This window comes from Chamaea fasciata, unplaced genomic scaffold (assembly GCF_029207755.1).
Source record: "Chamaea fasciata isolate MVZ Bird 193981 ecotype frontalis unplaced genomic scaffold, bChaFas1.0.hap1 SCAF_6, whole genome shotgun sequence".
Lineage (NCBI taxonomy): Eukaryota > Metazoa > Chordata > Aves > Passeriformes > Sylviidae > Chamaea > Chamaea fasciata.
The window spans coordinates 18,404,551-18,413,610 of record NW_027094091.1 but is presented as its reverse complement, the minus strand read 5'-3'; positions in this window follow the sequence as shown (position 1 = coordinate 18,413,610).

Here is a 9,060-nt window from a genome sequence, read left to right as displayed (position 1 = left end):
TTCTGTTGGCATCCCAAAAGATGGTCCTGCCACATGCAAGTAAGAAAAAGAACACTACAGGTATGACACTGAAATGAATTCATTGTATCAGCAAGGGCCCAGCTGTTGCTTCTTTGGAGAACCATCCTGTCCCTTCTAGCTCCCCAACGTGCTACAACTGATTTAATGTCTCTCTGACCATCCTGTGGGGACCAACAGAGGTTATCACAGGATTAGGAAGAGGCTGTGTCTTTAAAACAAAGAGCCTCTCATTTGCTGTCCAGATGCGGTCAGTGCTCATGTTAAAAGATGCAAAAAAACCCCCCAAAAAACTCAGTGGTTACCACAGCAAGTAAGACCAAAGCTAACAGACAGGTTCTCACAGTGCCTTTTTAACAAGGAGAAAGTTCTGCTAATATCGAAACCTTTACTTCACTGAGATTGCAGATCTAGGGGAAGCATCCAGAAAATATATCTCAGTGTTCATTAAGTAGGAAACCTGTTTAAATATTGTCAGCTACTGAGGCAAAACAACAAAACAATACAGTGCAGGAAAGCCTGTCAGGCATAGTTCTGTATTCCCTGGTATTCTTCTAGCATTTTTTTTCCTTTTGTATTTGTTTCCTTCTTTTTTTTTAGCAGGCAAAAATAAAGTTCAAAGAATTTTTACTGAAATGCAGGGTTTTCCACAAAAATGTTCCTTAACATACAGAATGACTCCTCCACTGCACTCATTTGTCAAATATTTATTAAAATCAGGATAGATTTCCTTTGCTACACACTGAGGTCAAGACTAAGGGGCCTCCAATGACAGAGGCTGTGTAGAGATGGAATGGGAGAGCAAGCAAGCTGCAGGTGCACAGTCTGAAACAGCTTTTGTGAGATCTGTAAGAGATTAATAAGACTGGTAGAAGAGTGTTTAGGAAGACAGTGATTGAAGTCAAAGCTGCACTTGCAGCTGAAACGTGGCTGGGGCAGGAATGGAAGGGATGCTGAACGGGAAATATTTTGGCCTTGTAGAGTGGTGAGGGACAAAGTCATAGTGAGGATGAAAGAACATGGTCTTGGTCTGTGGAGAGAGATCATTGCAAACACTTTTTAATTTGGGATCGTCCTTGTGAAAGTAAAACAAAAGGCAGATGTGCCTTGTATGGGAAGGAGGTTCGTAGTGGGGGAGGGGGCAGTGAAAGGTTTTTCCAGACAGCAAGATGGAAAGGAAAATCAAACTTCATTCTTGGTAGAGAAGCACTCATTTTAGGCAAGGTGGAAAGTGAAGATTTGAAGAGGTAACAACTACATTGGAATTAATTTCTTTTCTACAGGCCTTTTATAGGGTTTTGCAGCTGAAGGGATTCTGTCAGCAGGACAGACCATGCAGGCAGAGCTGAGGGTCTCAGCCTTGTGCCCCAAGTACAGGAGCCTGAGGGACAAGAGCTCCTGGGCCACAGAGAAGCTGCAGCACACCAGCCTGCCGGCAGCAGCACAAGCTGGGCATCTCTCACTTGAAGAATTCAAACTGCACTGCCAAGGTGTCATTACACTTTAGTCCAGCTGACCTGATGGGCTGAGAGAACACAACCTGAGTTCCTGTGTCCCAAAGCCCAGTGCCCAGCACCCTGCATGTCCATGGGACCTGCTGAGAGCTGCTCCTCCACTTCTTGTCCACCAGGCAACACAGAGCTCACCTCTGCTACCACTGCCACGGTGGGAGGCAGCCTCTAGGGACATTATACTCCACCAGAGTAGGAATGACAAAGGCTTCATAAATAAAAACCAATTGCAGTTAGGTAAGTAGAAAAACAGCTATCTAATGAAGCAAGGGATTATTTTAAATAGGAACCAAAAAACCCCACAACCAAATCCCTCCGAAACCGTGGTGTTTGCATTTAACAGTTACCAGTAACTGAAATAGGCTACTCGTTACTAGCATCCTGTAAATTAAGTTTAAATATACTCTCTGCTAGAAGGAAACAGGTATTGCCTCTCCTGCCTCACCTCCAGCTCACTTTTCTAAAGCTCCTTTTCACCACAGAGCTCCTGTGTCCTCATTTTGAGGACTGACAGCAGCAGACTGCAGTGCATCTCGGTGCTACCACCTGGCTTCGCTAGATAATCATTTTCAAACCTATGTGTCTGCTTAGGCTACAATGCCTTGAGGGTTCAATTATTCTCCTAACTCTACCAAAAGTAACATTTCTAAATTAATATAAACTTACCAAAATGCAATTTTATAACTGATTCATGTTGTGTCTGTGCTTCCTCCAAATGTAGTTTGAATAATGCTTTCTAATCAACTAACACATAAAACAAATTGAAGAACTCTGATATTACTTCCATGCGCCTGTGGGCTCAAATGTAGCCATCTGTGCAACTTCAGGCTCTACTTGTGTGCCAAGAATTGTTATTTACTTACATTTGTCCTTGGTCCTCTCTGGAGGAACAGTATTTGTGCAAGTGCTTTTGAGCACTTTGCTGTGTCTGTGGGAGTCTCTCCACCTGTGTAATCAGTTATCGCAGGTATCACACGGGAGGGCTTTGAAGGAGGGACACTTGGGAACACCTGCTTTTTAGTTACATAATGAAGTAAATTTACATCCACTTTTTTTTCCCTCATTTTTTAATACTGCAAAATTCCACATCTGGCTTGAGGTCCCTCTATTTCGTTTCATAGCTTTAACCTGAATCTTCCTCTTTCACCTCCTAAAACCAATCTCTAATTCCAGCAGTTTCCCCTTTCCTTGGGGAGTATCTTACACACAGGTCACCAACAAAACTACTGTTTTTTCGTATCCAGGAAACTAAAACAATTTTTGATTGCTTCTCCTGATGCATTGTATCCAGCTTCATCAAATTTAAAAGGTTAATTTTATTAATATTTCAGGATTTCCATGTCTGCCTTTACAAATTACTGCTCACAATTGTTGGACCATCTTGCACATTTTGGTTTCTTGCATTTGGGCCTTTCAGCTCTTTCTGTGGGGTGAAGTGAGATATGATGACTACCTTACCTGTCAGGAGCAGCCCATGGGAGACACTGAAAATAAGGGGAGACACAGATAATGTTTTCTGTATTTCACTCTCTGCAATACATTGCAAGGAAGGAGTGACAGCAACATACATATGTATTGTTAAGGAGGGTGAAGGTTTGGGCAGCAAGGCAAGAGGTTAAAATTTTTAGCACCTGGTGAAGCAGGAGGCCACTGAGTACATATATTGCATCTGTGCTGGAGAGGAAATTAGCCTAAAATGCAGATATTTAAAGTCTTTTGGCGTGGATGAGGTAGTTCACACCTCAGTAGCAAAAACGTTAAGAAAGGAATACCTCTGTCTTGCAAGAAATGTTGTAAAAAAAGGTGCACAGTACCTGAGGTGATGATGATGATCTGGAAGCCTTGTACACATTTATTAGCTAGTTCTACTTCAAACTCAGCTTAGGTCATGTAACCCTGCTTGCTCCCAAACAGCAGCTCTGCAAACCATCTTGGGCAGATTTGCGGATTCTATTGCAAGCATGAACTACTCCATCCATAAAGCACAACTCCCCTTTTCCCTGAGTCTCCAAGAAGAAATTGCGTATTTGTTTTAAAGTCTTTGTCCACGCTAGTCACAAACACATCTGCCCAGAATCCGACTCTGGGTGTGTCCATCAGGGCTTAATTCTGACCCCAAACACCCATCCATGGTGAGGGTGGGCCTGGAAGGCCACAGAAGCTGAGAGTCCATTGGGCCAGTCAAAGTTCAGGCTTTGTTTATTATTATTCTTCATGTCATTTCAAGTAGGCAGAATAGGTTTAGTTCTGTAGTAAGGCAGTGGAGCATTTGTTATCATTTACAAGGAAACGGTTTTTTCACTTTTCTAATGACCTTCTAGCTCTGCCTCCAAGCTGAGATTCCTGCATCTCTCCATTCAAAAGCTCAGCTGATTACCAGACTGACTTATTTAGGTGCCTTACCAACTAGAAACCCAGCACATCACTGGCATATTCCTTATCCAACAATTGCCAGAGAAGGGGTTTTCCGGACAGCAGCTACAGCTTGAAGTCCAGTAGTCCCCATTTTCCCTTATACACAAATGCACTCTTATCCCTTGCATTAGCACTCTTACCCCTTGTATTTTTGCTTAAGGTCTGCCACATCCAGATTCTTATTGAGGACCTGAAAGTTCTAAAGGTAATGGTTCCTCAGCACCCTCAGTTCACATGACTTTTCATTTGTGCACACAAAATAGTTCATATTTCTCCATCTCAGGAATATAACTCACTCCTTGAAGAACTTTACAGTTCAACTCCAGCAGGGAAATAAGCTGAAGTGAGAGGTCTTTAGGAGCTTTCCTATTAAACTACCCAATAGAAAATTTTTTGATGGAGATAAGCCAGTCAGTTAGGTTGGGGTTCTTTTGGGGTTTTTGTTTGTTTGTGGGTTTTTTGTTTTGTTTTGTTGTGTTTTTTTTGTTTTTCTTTTTTTTTTTTTTTTTGGCAGGAACAAACCCAAGAGAGAAATGATGATTTAAGGAGAGACAGAATCAGATTTTAGTTCTTTCTGCCTCAGAAAAGGGATTTAAACCTCAGTTTGCTCCATTCCAGGCAAGATGGACTCACTAAATGGTTAAGATGGAAGACAGACTTTACAGCCTCTCTGGTCTGATGCTTTATCAACGCCTGTGAACTATTCTTTATTGAAAAAGCAAGGCAAACATAAACCTCTAGAGATATTATTTCAGTGACATGCCCCCTAACTTTACATCCAAAGGAAGTATCTTGACTAGACTTTTTTCTTTACCCTTTTCCCCTTTTTAAATTTTATTTTTAGACTTGCTCCCTCTGACCCTGGAAAAACACATCAAATTGGTTAAGATTAGGTAAATTCAAGATGATTTCAACTTGGATGGGGCACATGCCGGAGGTATTTTTAGTAGATACCTTGTATATGATTTGATATTTTTTATCTGAGTTCTTGACAGTTTACCAAGGACAATGAATCACTAGAGAATACTAATTTTTAACTCGGTTCTGATACAGTCCAGCAGTACATTAATTGTAATTATCATTTATCCGTTATTTAATTTTTCCCATTTTACATCATCAGGTTTTAGAACAAAATGATTCCTAAGTTCTGGCCATCAAGGCTACATATGGCACTCAAAAGAGGGGTTTCATGTGTGGTTTTTTAACAGCTCATCCTCGTCTCATTTGGCTCACTCTCTCTATGTCTATACAACTAGAAAGTTTTCAGTGACATGTACTGAATAAATAGAAAAACAAGGTAAATATCAACATCGTTAGTGTCCACTCTTATACGACCAGCTGCAAAGAATTTGTTATAACAAGTAAATGCAAGTAACATGAGAGAAAAGTTAGATTGTAATATTATGTGTATAATGTGCAACTGATTAATAGAGGTTTCAGATTCCAGCAGATGAATGGCAAAACTCTACCTTATTTCATACCTGTATCCCTCAAGGTGGCTGAAAAAACATGCTGCAAGCAGAGATCTTCGTATCATTTTTAAAAGCTATGGCTGCATACATATTTCAATTTTCTCCTTGATGTGAAGACAACCCCATGTAGGTAGTAAGCCTAGTTTATTGTTTCACCATCCTAAAATCCAGTGAGAGGAGATGAAATTCTTTGTTTCCTAATTTAACGCATTTGTCTTGGTAGCCAGTATCTATTTTCTACAAGTTTACCTGTAAGCTGACAGTAAGACGTTGTGCAAAAATAGAATTTTATAAAAATTTATTATTTCAAGTTCTAGATTTGGAAGATGTCCATGATATAAAGACATCCAGATCATAAATTTTCAGATGAAACATACTTGGCTCATGACAGCTCAAGAGCTAAGGTATCTAAAGGCAGAAATATAGAACAATAAAAATCAGATTAGGGGTTTCTTTTCCTTCCTAAATAGCATTAAATTATTTTTAACCTGAAAAATGAATCACTTGGTCAAAAGTGGAGTTGTATTTGAAAGTCTAAACACTCACCAATTGCATTTATCCTCCCAAAAGAAGGAATTTTCCTTATGAACATTTCTAAATTAAATGAAGAATGAACCATTTTTTTCAGATCACAACTTGATTTGCATGTCTATCAAATCTCCAAGATAAAACTGTTTACCAATAAATTGATTTAGAAGTCCAAAGCTTTCTGAATGTGTGAAACTGGGAAGATGACATAACATCAGTCTCATGCGTGAGGTTGCCACATCAAGAACAGTCCATAAACCCAGCGGCTCCTTAAGCCCTGGAATGCTATAAAAAGCATTAATGGAGCAGCAGCAGGACTGTCAAGGCAGATACACAAGCCTAAACAAAGGTTAATCCACGTCAGATCCTTCAAGAGTAGTTTAACTTTCTTGGATCTCTCTTCTGAAATTTGTAGTAACTAGTGAGTGATCTCCACAGCACAGTCACAAGATATTTTCATATGGAAGAAAAATAAACCAAACTCCTCCTTTGTTGAGAATGTTGTGTTACTTGTCTATTTGGTCAATACAAGATTTAATACCTTTCTTAATGGTTTCATAAGGCATTCTGCTTTGCATTCTTGCAGACTGCCAGCCTGTGCCACCTTAGCAAGAACACCTCACCACAATGCTGGAAATGACCAGGCTGCAGCTCCTATAAAAGCAGAGCCAGGGTAAAGGAACAATGGGACCACTCACTTCCTCTCCTAAAAGCAGCAGTCGCTGTGTTATAAAGTGCACTGACACCAAGATGCAACTCTGCAGTTGCTCTGTCTGTTCACTGAAGTGCTTGTTTCCTGTATCTGGCAAACAAGGAATTGCACAGAACTATGCTAAACAGTGCGAGAAATTTAAAATTCTTTCTTTCAAAGGCAAAGCATACAAACACTTTGCCTTAGAACTAGGATGAGGACACTAAAAATCAGATATTCTACTTCCTACCCTAATTATTTCTTTCGTGTTAAAATCTAAGTCTCTCACATTTCTGGAGAATTTCCAATTGCATTTTTTAAGGCAGTAAATTCAATCACTGTGAATCCTCTACTGCCTTTCCCAATTTCCACAAAGAGAAACTGTTGGCAGTGAAAGAACTAAAATGGAATTTGAAGCACACCTAACAGAGAACAAACAGCATGTTCATGCATACCATGTAGAGTTCAGGGCTAACTATAAATACTTGTTTATCTGCATAAGGATGTTTTGTGCAGCAGATCATATACAATTATATTAAAACTATCAAAATCAAGAAAAAACACTAGAACAAACTGCCTCACTTAAAAAGTCCCCTAAACTCACTTGGAGATTTTAAGAACTAAGTTTATATTTGTCACCAGCTGGCTATTAAAACAGACAATTTCAAAACAGAAAACATACTATGTATGGATCTTCTATCTTTTATATAACTGTTGAAGTTATTCTCCAAACAGAACTATGAAGCTCTTGGAAGGACTCTGATGGTATGGCCTGCAAGGCTGTGGCTTCTGTATCAAAATCCTTCCTTCTCCAAAGGATGGCCTATAGATGGCAATTTATTTAAATGTTGTAATGTACTGGTATAGCAATAAACAGATGAATGCAGTTGCTATTAGATGTAAATGCCAAAGGCTTCAAAGTCAAGTCACTCAGGAAGAGCTGAAGCAGAAAGATGAGATGGAGGCAGGGCACAGAAGTAGCTCCAATAGCACAAGGCCCCACCTTGCCTGTGAACACACCCATTGGGATTCACAGAGGTGGAAACAGACAACTTTTCCCAGTGAACAAATCAGCAAATAGAACAATAGAGAAGACTGAAGGTTTAAATGAACATAGATGAGGGGGCAACACAACAGAACAGATAATTAGAAGATAAATAAAAAGCAAAGGGTTTCTAAATTCAAAGAATTTACAGCTTTACATGGTTCTAAATTGTGCCCTGGCACAAACTAAAAATCTGTAGATCTTTAGGCCAGGTCTGTAGAACCTTCCGCTCCATGTATTTACAAGCAGCTGAACAAACAATAACATTTCTTTCTTCCCACCCCAACAGTAGAAACAGCACCAAGAGATGGCAGCATGAAGTCTCAAAAACTGGAGTTCACCTTACTTAAAACCAACTCCTCTCCTAAAATATGCAGCAAAATTTACACATTCTGAGAAAAACTCAAATGTAATTAAGGATCTGGAAAAGTACACATGAAAAATAAGGGAACTGAGACTAGAATACAAAGGCAATAGCACACAGAACAGACAGTATCCAACTTTTAACCATCCCTTTCCATACTTGAAGGAGATGCAGTACCTGAAAGATGTCAAATTCAGAAGGTTTTATCAGAACTTTCTCAGCCAGTAGTTAACTTTCAAGTTTGCTTCTACAAAGAATCAAGACTTTCTCAATTTCTCTCACTTACACATACATCGTTAAAGTCTATATTCATGACCAGAAGTACTTTTAAGCAATATGGGCTATAACTCCTCATGCTTTTGATCTAACACTAAGCTTGTGCTACTGGATATCAGAAAAAAATATCCTTTACAGAGACACTAACTAAACACTCAGTTTTTTCTACCCGGCTCAGGAGCATGCAACTCCAATCTAAACAGAGCATCATGAAAGGTCAACTACCAGACCATGTTCAGCAGTTCTGAATGTTCTGCAATGGTACATATTACATGTAAACACGAAATGAATCCCTCCCTCTAGCCCAATTATTTCACACCATTCTCCTTTTAATCTTCTTCTCTGGATCCTACTAGGATTTCTTATTGAGACTACCTATATAGCTAATTGCCAAGGCTTGGCTGAAGAGATTTTTTTTTTCTATCTGTATTTCATCTAAGACCAGCACCATCCCATGCAGTTTCTTTCAATGACACCAAGATTAAAGTTTAAAAAGTGACCATTCTCTTTGCAAAAACCTCAGATCTAATTTCTACTCTGTTCCAGAAGAATCAGTTTATCATTTCAGAAAACGACTGAAGGGTCTTGGAAATAATTTTGAGACATAATGTCCATACTGCCCCTGTTTCAAAAAATGGAAGTTCTGCAACTGTTAAGTTTCTGACTATTTTATGTGTCTTAATGGCAAACGCCTTGTAGATGTTTCAATAAAAAAATCTGTAATCCTTCTTTAAAGCCAG